The sequence below is a fragment of the Protopterus annectens genome, chromosome 11.part0 (genome assembly GCF_019279795.1).
Source record: "Protopterus annectens isolate FY-2018-M chromosome 11.part0, PAN1.0, whole genome shotgun sequence".
Lineage (NCBI taxonomy): Eukaryota > Metazoa > Chordata > Ceratodontiformes > Protopteridae > Protopterus > Protopterus annectens.
The window spans coordinates 1,372,189,825-1,372,209,807 of record NC_056745.1 but is presented as its reverse complement, the minus strand read 5'-3'; the positions used below and the strand labels follow the sequence as shown (position 1 = coordinate 1,372,209,807).

General features: G+C 42.5%; 1 protein-coding gene across 1 annotated transcript in view; it reads left to right on the top strand.

Moving 5' to 3' along the window:
• SLC35B4 (solute carrier family 35 member B4) overlaps positions 1–19,983 on the top strand; it is a 534,725-nt gene that overhangs the window by 320,922 nt on the left and 193,820 nt on the right. The gene's annotated exons all lie outside the window — the stretch shown is intronic.

The following is a 19,983-nucleotide window of genomic DNA, read 5'->3' as shown; positions in this document are numbered from 1 at the left end:
CCACTAATAATACACAAGATAGAATGACAAGGTTACTAAATGTTTAAATTCACTTCCAAATTTAAGCCTCGAGGTTTTAAAGTATTATATTTCAGAATAAACATACTCTCTAAATTTAATAGGCTTTGTAAAAAATTGCCTCCAGAATATACATTTGGTTTAGCCAAGCAAAAATAATGATTCAACTGACCCATTATGCACCTTATAAAAATGATCAAATATTGGACTATCTATTCTAGCATTACGTACATCACCAATATGTTCTAGTACACGAATTTTGAGTTGACGTTTAGTCTGACCAATATAATATTTAGGCAAAGGACAATCGCAACCTAATATATAAACAACACCACAAGAGCAGCAATTGAATCTATTTTTAGCAAAATATTTCACCCCATTAATATTGCTACCTGATAAATTTCTAACTTTTAAACATATCTTACATTTGCCACATTGAAACATACCAGGTTCTTTAATAGAATCAGGTATAGAAATTGCACTAAATAAGTGCCTAGGTTTCAGTATTTCTTTAAGATTTTGATATCTACCATAAGAAAAGGAGACAGACCTTGGAAAGAGGTGCCCAAATTCTTCATTATTACATACAATCGCCACAAAACTTAACAATGTTACACAAAATCTCTGAAAATAAGGAAAACTTTGTAACGAAAAACATCCTATCATCTATATCCATTACATTGTGATTAATATTCATATCAGATCTATTTCTAGCATAGTACTTTTTACCACTATCAAATTTAGAACGATTCTTTCTAATAGAAATTTCGAGTAACCTCTCTCCAATAGTCTCTTACAAACAACATCAAATTCCAAACTTAAGAGGCTAATGTCTGAAGTGTGTTCAAAAATGCTTGAACTCACCATAGGAAGCGACTCTATCAAGTGCACAGGATGTGCACTTGATGCATGAAAAATTATTAGAGGCCACCTCCTTCCTGTAAGGTTTGAATTGTACAAGCCCTTGTTTATCCACATACAATAAAATATCCAGAAATTGAATTTCTAGTTTATTAACCTTGTATGTGAACTCCAAACCAAACTTATTTTTATGTACATCTACCATAAATGCATCAAAATCTGTAATGTCACCTCTACAGATAAAGATAAGATCATCAATATATCTGTAGTAAGAGACCACCTTATTTTGAAAAAATCCCAAAGTATACAAAAATTCAATCTCAAATATAGACATGAATAGAATTGCATAGGTTGGGGCAAACTTGCTCCCATTGCAGTGCCATTTACTTGAAGAAATATTTTATTATCAAAACAGAAATAATTGTGACTAAGTGCAAATTCTAGAAGTGAAATTACAAAGGAAGTCCGTGGACCTTCACCCAAAATTTTCATCACAGCTTCCAGACCCAATTTAGTGCTAATGTTCGTGTACAGGGATTTAACATCTACAGTAGCCCAGTATAGACCAGAATCCCACTTGAAATTCTTAACCTTCTCACAATATTGATTTGTATTTATAATGTGAGAAGCGACATATTTCAACTGCTCCTTTAATATACTGTCCAAAAAAATCCCTACAAACTCCAGATAGCCCCACAACCAGACACTATAGGACGGCCTGGTGGATCTAATGCATTTTATGTATTTTGGGCAAGGAATAAAACACAGGGTCTTTGGGGTTAGCCACATACAAGCGTTTCACATCTTTGTTGTTCAAAAAACCCAGTCTTTCTCCCCTTTCAAGAATTTCCAACAGACAAGCATTAAAGTCTGTAATAGGATTATTTAACAATTCTACATAAACTAGGTCATTACACAGTAAATCATAGTTCATTTTTAAATAGTGGCATTTATTCATGATTACCCATTTTCCCCCTTTATCTGCAACACAAAAAGCATAATTTTTAGCAGCTTCCTTCATACAATTTAAAGCATTCCATTCACATTTGCTTAGGTTGAAAGAAAAATACTGCCTCAGAAAACTAACATATTCAGTTTCTGCCTTCTTACTAATCACATTTTCAAAAGCCCTTAATGCTGCAGAATTCTTGGGTGGAAAAAATTTACTACGGCTAGGTAAAAAAGGTAATGTAAATTTGCCATAACCTGTGTAGAATCGTTCTGACCTAATGTCATTAACAACATTATCAGCATTGTCAACATTATCAACGGAAAAACTAATCCCTCTGACTGGAATTAATTAAAACATTATCTTCCACAATGTCATATACAGACATATCCAAAAGAGGGTCAAAAAGAAGAGAAAGTTCATCCAGGTCATCTGCATCAATGGAACTAACAAAACTATTTTCAACATTACCTAAAGAGGCATCTAAATTATCTTCTTTATCCCCCACAAAAGTAGCATTAATACAGCTTTTGTTAAAAAACAACTTCAGATATAATTTTTTACAAAAACGCTTGATGTCCAAAAGAATGTCACACAACGCCGGAACCTTAGTAGGCACAAATTTGCTACCCAGGTTCAGCACCGCAATCATCTCCAAAGATAAAGCAAAGTCACTCAAATTCAAGATATTACTTCCATTTTCATCCAAATGATGCACATTTTCATCCAACAAACAGTTCTGTGTAGACTCCACAAGCTCGCTAAAACATTCTGTGTCTCTAAGAACACTATTCACGTGCTCATTCGTATTGTTGATAACGTTAGCATCATATACAACAGAACCAGCACCTTCATTCTCACAATGAAAATGAGGGAAAACATGTGCATTCAAATTAACATGAGAGTGACGCTCAGTACCTTTTATTGCGGCCCTTTTGGTGCGATTTTCTTTTCGCCCCTTGCCGAAAGTTCCACCTTCCTTGCTCTTCTTCCTCCGTCAGCAACCCATTATCCTCTGCCAAATCCACGCGCTCAAAGGAAACACTCTTTTTGCTTCCACCAGCAGTATCCGATGACGATACTGAGGAGTCGCGCCCACTACGTGAGCTTCCCTCTGACGCTCTACCTCGGACTGTACCATTAGAACGCTTCCTGCGTTCATAACGACGCTGCCAAAGATATATAGTATTGTTTTTAAAGTCAGCAATGTCTCTATTCAATTTTTTCTTTTTCCTGGCTATAACCTCAAATTCAGCCTTAGAAACAGCAGTGTTAATTTCTTTCATGGCCAATGATAAGGAAGAGGAAATAGCTTGGCCATCTGTAAGACTTGCTTCACTCTCCGCTATCTTGGTTTGGAGCAACCCCAAACTTCTCCGATTGCGTTTAATGAGTATATTCAACCAAGTTAAAGTACAATGTAAAGACGCTGCTTGCCATTCGGCTAAAAATTCAGCTTCATCCTCAGCAAACTTATATGCAGGAAGCTTGTCTATCCTCAAACCTCTTGGTGTGATAGACAACTCTACGTACTTTTCCAAGAGACAAATATCATAAAAAAGAGATGTTTCTCTAATTCTTAATTTTTTCAAATCCTCAAATTTTTTATCATGACCATAGTTACCAGACACAGTCCAAGGATCACACTGAGCCAGCTTAAGATCCCTCTCTTTTGCTAAGCTGGCAAATAAAATCCCTTCATTCTCATCATTAATGTTAGCCATCATAATCCAACTCAAAATCGAAGCAAATATAGAAACCAACAGCAACAAAATTGTGAAACAAACCACAAGAGCAGGATTACAGGAAACAGAGCTTTATTCCGGTACCTCGGCCCACTGGCCTTCAAAGGAATAAAAAACACTTCACTAGAAACCACATATATACTAGTGCTGCATAGTAATTAAACAATTACATAATTAAATAATTAAATAATGAAGAGAATCAGCAAGAGGATATGAATTAAATGAACAAACACCATGATTCTTGGAGGCCTCTTGTAGGGCCGCCGTTACTGGATCTGTGATTAGAAGGCATGCCTGGCTCAAGGAGTGAAATCTGCCTGATCATGTTAAAGCTAAATTGTTGGATGCCCCTTTGCAGCATGATACTCTGTTTGGTAATAAGGCAGAACAGGTTTTAAAGAAAAATGGAAGAAAAAGCTAAATCTATGCAAACTGTAAAAGATTTCTTGCAAGTGCAGCCACCCAGGTTCAGTAGGCACTGGCCTACTAAAAATTGGTTCTTTCCTGTGTCCAACAGAGCCAGTCAGGGCAAATCCAGGCGCTCAAAAGGCTCCAGATATCAATCACAGGGTTCTTACAGGTCAAAGCAATGAGGTGCCTCCACTTCCAAATCTGGAGGAAACAAAGCACAACCCTACAGTAAGCAGTCTCAATGACTTCCCTCTATCATCTCCAAGCACTTATCTTTTGGCAGCCCACTTGGGGTAAAACTAGCACTTCATGCTCAAAATTGGCAGTTAATTACCCAGGACAAGTGGGTATTAAACATAGTATCCCAGGGGTACAGATTTCATTTCCATACTTTGCCAATTCCAAACGGATGGCCGGATCTGCCACAAAACCAGTGGGCAGAGGCCCAGAAACAAGTTATGTCCCTCGTGGATATGGAGGCTATTCAACTGGTACCAGAAAAGGAAAAAGGACAAGGATTTTATTTAAAACTTTTCCTGGTACTCAGAAAAGACAATTCATGGCGGCCAAAACTGGACTTATCGTTTTTGGACATTCCAAAATTCAAAATGCTGACTTTACAACAGCTACTGACTATGCTAGGCAAGATTGCTTGGTTAGTAACTTTAGACTTAAAAGAGGCATACCTGCATATTCCAATAAGGGAATCATGCAGAAGATACCTTCGCTTCAAAGCAGGTTTTTTGCATTACCAATTCTCTGCACTGCCCTTTGGCTTACCTACTGCACCCAGGGTCTTTACAAAGTGCCTGGCACCAGTAATTGCATTCTGCAGACAAAGAAACTTTCAAATTTATCCTTATCTAGACAATTTGTCTCATTCAAGCAGAGGACAAGGACACTCTTCTTCAACATCTGACGTTTGTAAAAAGGCTTCTAGCATGCCTAGGGTACACCATAAATGAAAAGAAATCACAACTGGTACACTCTCAAATAATTACATTCCTGGGTGCAAGCTTGAATACAACTGCTCAGATGGCTTACCTCATGCCAGACAAACAAAGACAGTTGACAACATACTTCAAACAAATGGTAACAAAAACCCAGTTATCTGCAAGACAAATTTTGCAGTTTTTGGGGTTCATGGCATCCTGCATTCTATTAATTCCATATGTGAGGCTGCATATGAGGAAACTTCAATAGTACCTAAAATGTTTATGGAGTCAACATTGTCACAGCCTGGAAACAATGATTCCTCTCATTCCCTGCCTACAACAGGAGTTTCTTTGGTGGGCAGAGACATGTCACCAAAACAAGGGACTGTCATTCACTCTACCCCTTACCACCTAAACCCTAACTACAGATGCATCAGACTATGCTTGGGGGGCCCACCTGGCAGGGAGATGCATTCAGGGCAAATGGAGCCCAAACCAAATGCATCTGCATATCAACCAGAAAGAAATGCTAGCTGTTCAGAATGCTCTGAAAGCCTTCAAGGACTTACTTCATCCAAGACAACTACTGATAAAGACGGACAACACCACAGTTATGTGGTACATAAACAAGCATGGGGCTACACATTCCTACCCCATTTGCAGACTAGCCATGGCCTTGTGGAACACAGCCTTGACTTACCAAATACATCTTCAAGCTCAATTCCTGCCAGGAAAGCAAAATACTCTGGCAGACGACTTAAGCAGAAATCTTATGGACCCGCACAAATGGAAATTGAATCCACAAATCTACAGCATGTTTACACAGAAATGGGGGGGGGCAGACATAGATCTATTTGCCTCTCCCCAAAACTATCAGTTGGACAAATTCTGCACAAGAATTCATCACAAAAAAGCATGGAAAGTGGATGCCCTATCCTTCAGCTGGAAAAACCTATCAGTCTATGCCTTTACCCCTCTGCCTCTACTCTCCAAGGTCTTACTAAAAGTCAGAGAGGAAAAACCAAAAATGATCCTAATTGCTCCGGACTGGCCTCGCCAACACTGGTACCCGCTTCTAAGGAGTATGTCACACCTTCCTCAGTGTTACTTGCCTCAAACACCTCATCTACTGTCTCAGCAGAACTATCAAATTCTGCACACTCTACTCCAAACTCTGAATCTTGCAGCATGGCTAATCAACTAATTATTCAAACCACATCTCTCAGAAAACCTGTGATGGATGTCGTTTTGGAAGCCAGAAGGCCTAGTACTAGAAAATCTTATGCTGATAAATGGAAGAGATTCTGTGCTTGGAACCAAGCACAAGGAATAGACACAGCAAAGCCCAATATGCCTCAGATTTTACAATACTTAACTGAGATGCTTGACAAGGGCCTATCTTTTTCTTCAATAAAAATACATGCCTCTGCCATCTCGGCTCATTACAACACAGGCCCTCCCCTCTTTTCTCATCCACTGCTTAAACAGTATCTCAGAGTGGCCAAAAAGTTAAGGCCTCCCAGGAGAACACTACTCCTGCATGGGACCTCAATTTTGTGCTGGAAAAAAATCACCCTGCCTCCTTTTGAGCCAGCAGCTACTGCAGATATAAAATTTCTATCTTAGAAGGCAGCTTTTCTTTTGGCAATCATTTCAGCAAGAAGGGTTTCAGAACTACAGGCTCTCATGGCAGTGAAGCCTTTCATTATATTTTACCCGGACAGGGTGGCCCTCAGGACCAATCCTTCTTTTATGCCTAAGGTGGTATCCAGTGTAGCTCTTAACCAGATCATTCACCTGCCAACTTTTTCCTCAATTCCACAAAACAAGGGGGAGCGGATTCTACATTCATTGGATGTACACAGACAACTAAGATTCCACTTAAACAGGACAAAATCTCTAAGAAAGTCTGAGCAACTACTGGTAGCATTTTACTGCAGGATCAGAGGGGAAGGCTATATCAAAGCAGACTATTTCTAAATGGATAAGCCACTGCATTTGTTTCTGCTATTTGCACCATGGTAAACCTGTGCCCAGGGGGATCAGATCCCATTCCACCAGGGCTGCCTCTACTTCAGCAGCTTTTCTCAGAGGGGTCCCAACCAAAGACATTCTAGAAGCTGCTACTTGGAGCTCTGTTCATACATTCACAAAGCATTATCATTAACCTCTCTTCTCTAAATCCAGGGCAGGCTTTGCCACTGCAGTCCTGCAGGGCCTTATAGCTGCCCCTAATGCTGTTTAGTTCCATCCTCCCCTCCATAGCTTTGGGATTCTGCCCAAATTTAATGACTGCAACAGTGAAACACAAAGAACATAGTACAGTTGTGTACACTTACCATAAATGTAGATGTTCGAGTCTATTCACTGTTGTAGTCCGGGTTACCCACCCGCCATCCCCTATTCTATACCTTTTCTTTCCTTCACTATACTCAAAAACCTTTGTGGTGTATTTGCTTTTAGTTGAAGGTAAATTTTATGTTTCTTAGTTGCATTTATATATTTACAGTTTATTTATATATATTTTTGCTCCCCATTTGGGGGGCACCTGACATCTTTGTAAGAAAAACTGATGTAATAGCGTCAGCTGCATGTTTTATACCCCTGACGTCACGGAAGAAGAGATAGCAACCGACGCAGGACCCAAGACTTTGTTAATCAGGCCGACTGAGGGCTACTTCAAGCAGATAACCCAAATGTGATGACTGCAACAGTGAATACACTCGAACATCTACATTTATGGTAAGTGTACACAACTTTACTTTCCACAGACAGGCAGGCAAATCCCATTTCCACACGCTCAGTACTTTAAACATAGCAGCTCCAAGGTAATGTGGCCTAAGGGAGGATGGAAGGGCATCTTCCAAATGATGGTCTCCTCTGCTTTGAAGTTGTGCAGCCTCTGATTAAAATAGAGGGTTGGGGCAACAACCCCCCCCCCCTTGAGGGTGAAGAGGGGCTGTAAAAATAAATAAAAAGTTGTATATATTACAGTTTGACAAAATGCTAATTGAGTAATTTATGATTCTTCTGAAAGGGATTTAGCAAGCTGTCATTTACCTACTCCATGGCTTCTGGTAAATTTTGGGCAAGTGGTAGCACCTTTATGAGGTTTAGTCCCGCCATCTGATGCAAAACCTGAGTAATTACTTAAACTCCCTTGTCCATACGTTATTGAGAAAAAAGTGATTTGGTATGAGTCGGTCCATTCTGGGTAAAAGCAGGACTAATGTCATTAGGCAGTGGCATGGTATGGTACATCAGTATGCCGAGAAGCCATGCAGATTTGGCAATGGGCGATATTGTCACATTGCTTTCTAATAGCAAGTCGCATCCCAGGGACATCCAGTATGGTAGCAAACAGGTTGAGCAGACAGGTACTGCCCCCCCCCCCCCTCACGAATGGTCTCTCACCAAAGTAAGAACCCTAAAAATGATATGATGATGTCTTTTCATTACACTCTTCAATGCATGAGTATTCAGCTCGGACTTTGGCCATTTCAGATTTTTGGATCCACAGCTCAGGCTCCTCCTGTTACTCAAAATCCTCTCCTACAGCAACATTAACTCAGATCTCATTTGTCAGTTGTCTGGACATGATTCACTGGCTCGGGTTTTCTTAAGCTAAGTTGTTTTTTTCGTACAGTTTTTTCATACTATATTGGCAGAGTTTCTTCCTTATTCTATTAGGTTATGTTTTCTACCTTCCCTCACCCCCTCCCAAAAAAAAAAAAAAATCTTTGTACTTGTTCCTATGGTGCCCTTTTTCTGTTTTCTGTTTCCATACTTTCCTTTGGGATAATACTAATTGCCATCATTGATAGTTTATAAGAATTTGTTTTCTTTGAATGTTATTAATACCATTGTTTGCAGTCCCTTTGCTGTTTTGTTGTGTTCTTTAGTGTTTTCATATCCGTCATGGCAGATGAGCCTTCGGACTTTAGGAAATGTGTGGCATGTAACCGCAAACTTCTCAGTTCAGATGCTCATGAAAAGTGCATTGACTGCTTAGGAGCTATTCATTTGGACAAGGACTGCTCGACTTGTACAGCCTTTGGGCATCAGGGCATTGAGCATCAGAACAAATTTGTTTTAAAGGATCTTTTCCTTGCGTCTGCGGGAGATTGTTTAAAGCCTGCTTCTGGAGCCTCCCCTTTGGGCAAAAAAATTTCAGATAAGCATAAAGATGAGAAGAGTGATAAGGCCAAGGAAAATGGCAAAATAAATGAGGAAGAGATTTCCTGACTGCTCTCCTTCTTTGGCTCCAGCCACCAAAAGGCCAAAATAATCTTCAGATGGATATTCGAGGAGATACTGAACTCCACCCTTAACAGGGCCATTCTTCCCTGGACTGCATTTTCCTTTTCTGGAAGAGAGGCCTGTTCAAAGGTTGTCTAGGCCACATTCTTCTTCGTCCTCATCGTCTTCTTCATACTTGAGCACAGCCAAGTCTGCCAGGAACTTAGCAGAGGCTAACATGGATAAAATGATGATGTTCCTCAGGACCCAATAGCTGGGAGTGTTCTAGGCAATATCTGCCATCAGACCCATGAGCTGCAGACCTTCCCCCTCACTTGTGGCTGCTGCTATCCTGATCTGACTCTGGCTGCTACTACCCCGATCCTCTGTTTTGGGGTTTCAGGACCCAAGATGTCACAGAGAGTTATCCATGTCAGATCAGAGAATGTAATTGTCATCTACTGACTTCAGCTGTGATCCCACTTACTTCATCCATTTTGGATCCAGAGGGATGCCAAAGCTTTGGTGCTGGATCTGGGGAGGAGGGGTCTGACTTTAAAGTTGTCGGAGATGTGTTTTGCTCTCAGAGCCTTGGCGTTGGATAGCTCAACTCCAGCTTCAGTCTCTGAGCAAGGTTGGGCTGGTCCCATCGATCATTTTGATGTGGTTGCCTTGGTGCCTGCCAGGGTGATGCTGAGCTTACCCTTGGCTTCTGCCCTCGAGGCAATCGAGAGAACTCTTTCCAGTGTTAGCGAATGAACCTCTGTCCTCCTCTCTGGTCTTCCCACCTCTCAGTAAATAGCCCTGAGTCCTATGCCTTCACACTCTATCCTTTTGGAAAAGCAGGTTCCTATTAGCCTCAAGGTTGTACCTACTTGAGATACCTTTCAGTCTTCTAAGTCCTCTAAAACATCTCTCCTCTATTGAGGCCCCTAAGAAACACATGTAAGAGCAGACACATTGACTTCCCCCAGGAGCCTGTCATGGAAGACACTGATTTCAGTGAAGGGCAGGGGTCCCTCAGATCATCACTTGAGGACGTCTCATTTGGGGAGATCTTCACTCTGAGATGGAAAGGAGGTTGGTCTTCCGAAGCCCCTTCACAAGAGTGACCTGTGTTCTCGGAGGCTTTTGAAACTTGGCTACTTCCTGGGTGTTTCCCCCCAGCTGATGAGATGTAAGACCCCTTGGCAGGCATGGAAGGAGAGGGATGTTATGGAACTGATACCTAAAGAAACCAAACTAGTAGCTTGTAGCTGCTAAGGCTCATTCCCACTGTAGTAAGGGCCCAACGGAGGATGCCATGGTAATAGCAGCAGTCGCTAAGAAGCTTGCCAAGGAGAGATCTGTCCATCCCCCCAACAGCAAATCTAAAGCTTAGGATAGATTTGGGGAGCAAATTTATGCTTCAGCTACTTTTGTCCTGAGGTCACTGAATTACTTGATACACATGACTAGGTTTCAGAGAGATTTGACTAAGGAACTCTCCCGGTCTCTCTCAGGGTCCATGTCTGCATAGGACAAGAAGTCTGTGGACTCAGAACTGGCCACTTTACAGTCCCTGTAAAATGCTTCTGTGTCTGAACTCCAACTCTACAGAATGTGTTTTGAGAGCAGAGGGTTCTGGTATAACTGTAAGGAAGCATGCCTAAATTTTTGTGAGTCTTTTAATACATCCTTTATAAATGCCACCTACATGAATCAACTCTGTTTGGACCCAGGGTCAAAGACACAATTTCAGAAGTGAATAGTGTGGAAAAACCCTTTCTGGCAGATGCATATGTTTTTCTACCCTCACTTCAGAGGACCTTCTCTAGAAACTAGAAAGGGGGAAAGGGGGTAAGAAACTGTGGTTTATTTGGGGCACTTATGGAGATGGACCCCTGAGACAGAGGGAGAATGCTAATGGTGGATGTCGCACAGAAGGATCACAGAACCAAGGCTACAGCGTTTCATTCTCTGATTGGCCCTTTCAGCACTCCTGAATATTTGCCCAACTGCTGTGCTGTAGTGTCCGTCAGGATGCTTATCTCTGCACCCAAAAGCCTGGACATTCATCTGGGTGAAGACAGATATTACCAGACGTTACTGCATTCCCTTTCTTCATTAAAAAGGAAACTTCCCAATATTCTGCCCACTCAAAGAGAAGCAGCGGCAATACAAATAAAAAAGCTGCTAGACAAGAAAGTCATCAGGGATTTCCCACCACACCTGCAATGATTTGGAACTTGCTCAAGTTTCTTTTTGGTGCTGAAAAAGAATGGCGGCTCAGGCCAGTTCTGGACCTCTGTCATTTAGACCATAATGTCTCACACTAAGTTCCAGATGGTCACAGTGGAGTTTATCCTCCCCTTGCTGAGGAAGGATGTTTGGATGTCCTTGATATATCTTCAGAATGAGAAGATGCATCAGAAAGTATCTTCACTTCTGGGTGGGGGCCAGTCACTATCTATTCACAATGTTGCCTTTTGGGCCTCACGTGGTTGTAGCCCATCTCAGAATGCAGGTATTGTGAATGTTCCCATACTTAGTTGACTGGCTTCTCACTTCTTCTACCAGGCCTCTGCTAATCAGGACCTAGAATTATCTACTCCAGCTATGTTCTGATTTGGGAGTCACAGTGAACAAGGACAAGTCACAGTTTTCTCCAGTGGTGATGGTAGACTTCATAGGACCCCACTTAGATACAATCACTCAGACAGTGAGATTAACAGCAACCAGATTATCCACTCAAGATGAGACCATACAACTACTTTCCCTCTAGGCTAGCTCTCCATCTATTGGGATCAATGGCTTTGTCTATCACCTTAATTCCCTTGGCAAGATATTACATGAGGGTGCTTCAGTGGACACTGGCAGCTCATTCCATGAGTTTTCGAATTTGGTTGACCAGTGTTTGAAAGACTCACATAGAATGGTGGATTCCGTATCCAAAGGTGTTTCTGGGATGTTAGTTTCTCCCCCCCCCCTCCCAAAACCACAGTGACCATGGATGCTTCTTAAATGGAGGGGGTGAGAGACTTACATGGGGAGAATGGTTCAAGGCACATTGTCCCCATCTGAGGCCAATCCTCACATCCTTGTCTTAGAGATGAGGGCAGTTCTCATAGTATTGCAGGCCTTTCAGGATGCCCTTCCTCTAGGAATTATCTTGATCCACATAGACAACATATCTGTAGTCTGGTACATCAACAAACAAGAGGGAACATGATCCTACCCTTTGTGTCGAGAAGCGATGAGAGTGCGGCAATGGGCGATTTTTTTCCAGTTTTTTTCTGATAGCAGTGTACATACTGGAGAAGTCTAACATACTAGTGGAAAGATCTACTCTGCTGCATCACATGTGGTCCCTCAACTCAACAGTAGCGAATCAGATAATGTCCTGACTAATTCACTTTTGCAGTATTCTTAACAGATGGATTTTGCTCACTGCCATCAGCCAGGGTACCAAAGCATTAGCTTCTTACAGCATACATTCAGGTGATGACCTCGGTTTGTAGGCAGGATATAAAAGTGGGCATACATATGAGATCCTCAGACTAACTCGCCGCCAGCCTGAATTCAGGATGTTGCACCTTTTGGACTTGTAATCGTTTGGCCGCTAAGTACTGTAACTTCGCTTGTCAGATCAGATAAGTGCCCTCTTATTTCCTTGTCTGTTTTTGGCTAAATATTGTTAGATGTCAGCTAGGAGGGATATGTGTGAGTGCAGTAGACAAATTCCATTCAAAGACTTGCACACTCTGTTTTGTTTAGGACCTGAACACAACCATAAAACTTTGGTCCATCTGCCAGTCTTTTGTTCCAAAAAACCCTCCAATGAAGGCTGTCCACACTTAACACATTCCTTGACACCCAATGTCGTAAGCGTTTGGCCCAATCCACTATGTCAGAAGTTCTGGACATGGGCCTCTCGCATAAGAAGAAATTCAAGAGACCGAGAGAGGATTCTTCAACTGTCCTCATGGAATCTGACATACCTGCTAAGGTGGTTGAACTCGCAGCACAACCATCAACGTCTCATAAGCCCTCTGTCATGATCCTATCAGAGGCTGGTATGGCTTCTGAGGCCTCACAGACAGAACCGTGTGACGAACCATGGATCATTGTATTGAAGGGACCTTGCGGAATTCCTCAGACCCTTGTGACAGAAGAGGTTCCTAGAACCCTTATTGAAGTACTTCAATGTTCGGAGCCTCCTAAGCTAATTCAAGTGGATGTTACTACAAAAAAAGAAAAAAACAAAAACTCAAACACATGACGTCACTGTTAGCATCCAAGGAAAGAGTGGTTTGATTTCTCTCAAGGGCTTTTCAAGACAATCATGTCCCTGAAGCCCCTTCCTTTGTCACTTCTCAAACCACAGCTCTTAAGCAGGCACTGGATTCCTCTTCCACTGATGAGGAACTAGATAGGGATTCCCACTAGAGTACTCATCACAGTTACATTCTCCTGAACAGATTTCTTCAGATGAAGGAGACTCCCTTTCTCCAGACTCCCCCTTGGAGGAGGCCTCCTTTGCAGAAATCTTAAGGAGCATGATGAAACATTTTGATTAGCAGTCTAGGCAAGTGTCTGATGTGCAAAAAAGATTTATTGGAGATTGACACTCCTGCCCCCCTCCAGCCCACCTGTGTTAGAGGCTTACCTGGATGCCTTTCAGGCCATCTCTTTGTCTCCTGACTCTCAGCCCCTCTGCACTAAAAAGACCAAATAGCTGTTACAAAGTTCAGGATGAACTTAACTACCTATGCAAAAATCAGTCACAGATCCAGCCACAGTCTCTCTAGTTTCAAACGCACCTTCCAAGTTACTCTGTGGTACTAATGTTTTTTTTAATGACAAAAATAGTTTAGCAATGGACAGTTGGAGCAAGAAAGTTTACACTTCCTCCACACTAGCCTTTAGGGCCATAAATTATCAAACTCAAATGAGTAAACTCTTACTCTCAGTTTTACAATCCTTAAGCAAGACTATCACAGAGCCTCAGACTCCAGACTCAAAACAGCTCATGCAGTCTTTAGTGACCCAGGCTTCTCAAATAACTAAGCATAGTATTAACTGTGTAACTATGATGCTGTGGATGCCTCTTCCAGGGCAGCTGCCACCGGATCAGTAATTAGAAGGTACGCCTGGTTAAGGAGCCAACCTGTCTATCCCTGAATATTTAAAATCCAAGATTGTATCTATCTATCCATCTATTTTATTTTATTTATTTAACATTTGTGTACTGGGAAAGTCTGACTTTGAACAAAGCCAATTTTCAGCAGAGGCCTGGGTAGAAACACACCAGTTGTATGTCTTTGTAACATGGGTGGAAACTGGAGTACCCGGAGGAAACCCACACGAACATAGGGAGGACATGCAGACTCCACATAGAAGGCACGCCAGCTGAGAATCGAACTGGAGAACCTCTTGCTGTGAGGCGACAATGCTACCGGTGCACTACTGTGTCTTTCTAGACTTTGCTGGGTCATCATTTTTTTCAGTTTACCTTTGTCCTTTGATCTGTCTATAGCTGCAAAGGTTTTAACAAAGTGTCTGGCCACAGTAGTGAATTTCTGTCACACTCGGGGCATTTACATTTTCTCATATCTGATTGACCTATTATTCCAGGCTGTATCCAGGAACATTCTTCTAAAGCACCTTCATTACAGAGTACAACTTTTGACTCTGCTGGGTTTTTCTATCAACTACAAAAAATCCCAGTTTACCCCTTCCCAGCAAGTGACATTCCTGGAATGCTGTCTAGACATGTGTTCATGTATGCCTCCATTCCTCAAGAGAAGGTCACCTGTAGCCAATAAGTTTCGTCACCTTTCAACACAGTATCACTGCTCAGCCAGAACTTAAGACCTTGGGACTTATGGTTGCCACCATCCCCATGTTAACCATCACTAGATTGCACATAAGGAAAATACAACGGTACCTGAAATTGGTGTGGTCTTCGCACCATCACCCTCTCAATGCTAATATTCCCCTTCTTCCATGTCTCAAAAAAGAACTGATGTTGTGTTGTCCCTATCTCTCCTTTGTTCTTCCTGGTTGGGGTTCAGAGCTGATCCTCGGCTCCGGCTTGGCCGTATACTATCGTTTGAGAGCTTTTACTGGCTCGAGGCTAGCCCCTATCCCAATATGCCTAGCGGGAGTTACCCAGATCTCATTTGCCACTTGGTCGAGTTTGCAAATTACTGGCTCAAGCTAAGTGTTTTTTTCCTTTTGACTATTTTGCTAAATATTTTGTTAAATTGTTGTTAGATACTTAGAGTTTAGAGAGTTTCTTTATAGATTAGTGTTCGCTGTAACCTTCCGTTGTTGTTGTGGCCGTCGTTTTACTTTAGGCCTACCTTTTCCTTGAGAACCCATTTAACTTAGAAGGTTCCCCTTCCCTTCACACCGTTTTTAGTTCAAGGGCTTCCCCCTCATCCCCTTCATTTCTAGGAGCAGCCATTTAAGTTAGAGGCTCTCCTCATTGAGGGAGTTCAATGTTTTAGCTTAGCAGCTCTACCCCTTCACTCCTTCCTTTAAAAAAAAAAGTTTTTCTTTGTAGTTAAGCTAGTTTATTGGCATTTAACTTTGTGTATTGTTATTACAGGGTATTTGTTGTTTGATAGTAATAACAAGTGTGTGTTTTAAGTCTATGTCTAAGGATTCCACTAGAGACAAAACCTTCAAGTTTTAAGAAGTGTGACTCGTGCTGCCAAAAGATGTCTCTTACGGATGGGCATACGAGCTGTGTATATTGCTTAGTACACCTGTACCTGTACACCTGCAGGACTCTTGCTGTATATGCCATGCTTTCAGTTCTCGGGTCCTGCAGGAGAGAAAAAAATAAACTGATTTTGCAAGACTTATTAAAGGGCCCCTTTGATGCCTCTATGGAGGGGACTCAACCAACAAAAAAACAGGACAAGTTCTCTAAACCATCATCCTTGTCGGCTCCAGTATCGGAGTCATCCAAAGGGAAAGACAAATCTTCAACATTGTCGGATCTGAGTGTTTTTTCTGACAAGGCTCTTTCTCCGGCGGCTCCGTCAGTAGTCTTGGAGTCAGTTAGGACTCACAAGAGAACCAGGTCTCCATCGAGCCCAGCCCATAAGGAAATGGTGCAGACAGTCCAACCAACAACATTATCGATTCCTCCTCCGACTGTCTTGAGTTCAGAGCCAGAGTGCATGGAAGTTGTGGTGGAACCATCGGTTCTGATAACCTCCGGTCTCTCGGATGTTCTTCGTGTTTCACTGTTGCGGTCATCACAATTGGGTTATCGGCTTGCAGTAGCCCTCAGTCGACCTGATTAACAAAGTCTTGGGTCCTGCGTCGTTACTGTCCCTTCTTCCGTGATGTCAGGATGTCAAGGGTATAAAACATGCAGCCGATACCATTACATCAGTCTTTCTTGCCGTGCGGTGCCTGAAGCAAAAGCAGTTCGCAAGTGCCGGTCGGCCGACTCCTAAAATTTTCGTTTTTGAGTTTTAGAACGGAAGTCTTCAACTAAAACCTAAGTACCCCGATGGGGAAACTTTTTCTTGCTCTAAACCGATCTCAGTAAAAGTAAATTGCATTACTTGTGGAAAGCAAATACCTCATAAAGATTTTCATTCGTACAATGTACATCGCTGTCAGTTTTGTGCCTTATTTAAACCACAAACTATCCATCGTCGGTATATTTTTGCTGCTAAATATTTTGGTGCTCGGTTCAATTATTCTGATATGTCTTCGGTAAGCCATCCGACTACCGACATTCCAAAAAAATGCAAAGATCAAGACAGAGCCTAGGTCCAAAGCTGCCGATGACACTTCCCCTAAGCCATTCGCCAGTTCGCCGGTACTCAGCGAGGCGCTTTTGCAGCCCGTGATACCCACTACTTCAGATTCGCAGGCCACTACTGAGACCCATTCGGAGTTGGGTATGCCACGAGATGCTTCAACTGTGGAACCTGCAGATGTCTCTACCTTGGATGGGACCGGAGCCACTGTGCAGGCACTGGCTTCTGAGGGTGTATTCAGGCCTACTGACTTGCATATTAAACCGACGCCATCTTCTTCTTCAAGGCCTAAAACTCAAACCATGCCTAGAAAACTGATGCCCAGACCGCATGGTCAGGCCTCTATGCCTTAAAAAACAAATGATAAGAATGGCTGAAGACCTTATTACGTTAATTAGGGGAAGCCAGTCTTCCCCCTCTAAGAGACCTAGGACTGAGTTTGCTTATGATAATTCTGACCAGGATTCTGAATTTTCTGTTTCCTCTGATGACCAGAATTTACTCTTATCTACTTAAGAGGATTCTGATGCTGAGGACTCTATTCCTTCTGCTTCCCCCAGAGGAATTCTGTTTTGGTGAAACCTTGCATACTCTCAGGGAGCATTTTCTTTGGGAAAGTCAGGATTTCTCTGATTCTAAAAAGAGGCTTAGGGATTTCTTACTCCTGCCCCAGCACAGGCCTTTAGCCATACCTCCTGTACTAGATATTGTTGATGCCTTTTCGGAATCTAGCTTGGCCTCTGACTCTTTACCTCCTACTCCCAGAAAACCTGATAGATATTATAGGGTCCCTGACTCTCACAAGTACCTTTTTAAAAATTCTACTGTGGATCCTGATACCATTTCACAGGAACCCAAGGGCATTAAAGCTACTACTGCCAAAAATCCTACCCCCTCTGATAGAGAGTCCAGGGTGCTGGATAGATGAGGTAAGAAGGTATACACTTAGGTTCATAGGTTCATACTAGGCTATCTGCCCTAGGGCATTTATAAGCCTAGCCAGAATGTGTTTGGCTTTCGCCACCCATTTTAAATTTATTTTGCTATGCCCTTTTTCGAGGTTAGTATACTGTGTCTTTGTCTAACAGTGACACAGAAGTGATACCCAGGGTAAACCTATGATCTCCCATCCACTCATCAAGATTCCTCTTGAAGAGAGCCAATGAGGGACTCTGCCTAACCTGGACTGGGATTTTATTCCAGAGTGAAGGGAGCCTCTGGGTTATGAATCTGTCCCTCCAGCATGTCCTATTTATTTCAGTGCTGAGGTTCAAGTCTCTCAAGCGTGGCTCGATGGGATTTGGATTTTCTGAGGTGCAGCATGTCCATTAATTCGGGTTGGACATGGCTTTATCGTCAGGCACAGATCACCTCTGAACAGGCGGTATGCCACTGAGTAGAGCTGGAGTTTCTTTAACCGGGCAGCATATGGCATCTGTTTGAGCCCTTTGATCCTCTTGGTGAGGTACTTTTGGGGTCTTTCCAGTTGCTGCAGGTGTCTGGTAAGGTACATCCCAAAAGGGGCATTGTATTCAATTATGGGCCTGATGAGGGATGAGTAAAGAGGCACGATGACCTCCCTGATCTAGATGTGAATCCCTTCATGATTAGGTGGGCTATATAAAATGTTTTTCTAACCACTTTGGCCACGTGGTTGTCAAATGAGAGATTGCTATCAACTTGGGTCCCCAGGTCCCTAATTACTTCTTCTGTACTTAATGGATTACCACCTATGTGGTAATTTGTGGGCACTTTGGTTTTGCCAAAGGGATGACTATACACTTTTGGCATTTAGCTTGAGGCCATGGCTCTGGCACCAGTTGTCTGTTTCTATGAGGCCCTTTTGGAGGATGCTTGTGTCGGCTGGAGAGTCGATTATGGCCAGTTTGCAGTCATCTGTGAACTTGGTCAGCCACAGTCCTTCCGTGTTGGCCTGTACCTCCGAAAATATATACCTAACAAGAGAGGTCCCAGGACTGAGCCTTGTGGGACACCACTTGTAACTGGTTTGGAGTCTGACATGGCTCCAACAATTCTAACCATGTGGGTTCTGTCCTTGAGCCAGTTTGCAATCCATCTAGTGACATAGGGGTTTATATTTAAGCTGGTGAGCTTATCTATAATGCCTGAGTGGGGTATTGTATCGAAGGCTTTTGCGAGGTCCAGGTAGGCTGTGTGGACCACCTTCCCCTCGTCAATGGCCTTGGTGACTGTTTCAAAGAAATCAACCAGGTTTAAGAGGCAGGATCTGCCCTTAACAAAGCTGAACTGGGTAGGATCCAGTGTCTGTAGGTCCCCAATATCTTTATTTATGAGGTCCATGATGATCCTTTCCATAGCTTTGCAGACCAAGCTAGTCAGGCTTATGGGGCGATAGTTTCCAGGATCCGTTGAGACACCACCTTTATGGAGAGGGCCCACTGTTGCTGTACGCCACTCTCTGAGCACATATCCTGTAGTAGGGCTGAGATTGAACAGTAGTTTTATGTTTGGGTTTAGCTCTTCTTGGAGTTCATGTAGGACGCAGCCCGGGACACCGTCTGGTCCCATTGATGCTGTGTTTTTGCTTTGGAGAGCGGCTCTTACCTGAGCATCTGAGATGTCAGGGGAGGGGCAGCACTCTGCTGGGATAGATATTTGCCCTTTTGGTGGGGAGAAGTTTGCGCTGAACCTGTCAGCTAGGATGTTAGCAATGTCTGTGGGTTCAGTGTATTTTTGTCATTTTGGACTAATTCTGAGCATATCTGGGAATTACCACCCAGGTTCCTAACATAACTAAAGAAAGCCTTGTGATTATCCTTAGTGTCCTGTGCAATTTTTCTCTCGAAGCTGGCCTTAGACAATTTTATGAGTGCCCGTAGTTTTTTGCTAATACTGATCAGTGATGCCTTCCCTTTTTGGGATTTTGCTCTATCATTTAGTAGCTTCCTCCTTCTATTGTATAGTTTGTTTATGGCTGGGGTCCACCAGACAGGACGTCTGCCTTTGGAGGATTGGGTCTTGGTTTTATTTGGGATCGGATCCATGCATTCCTGAAGGTGTTCATAGAATGCGTT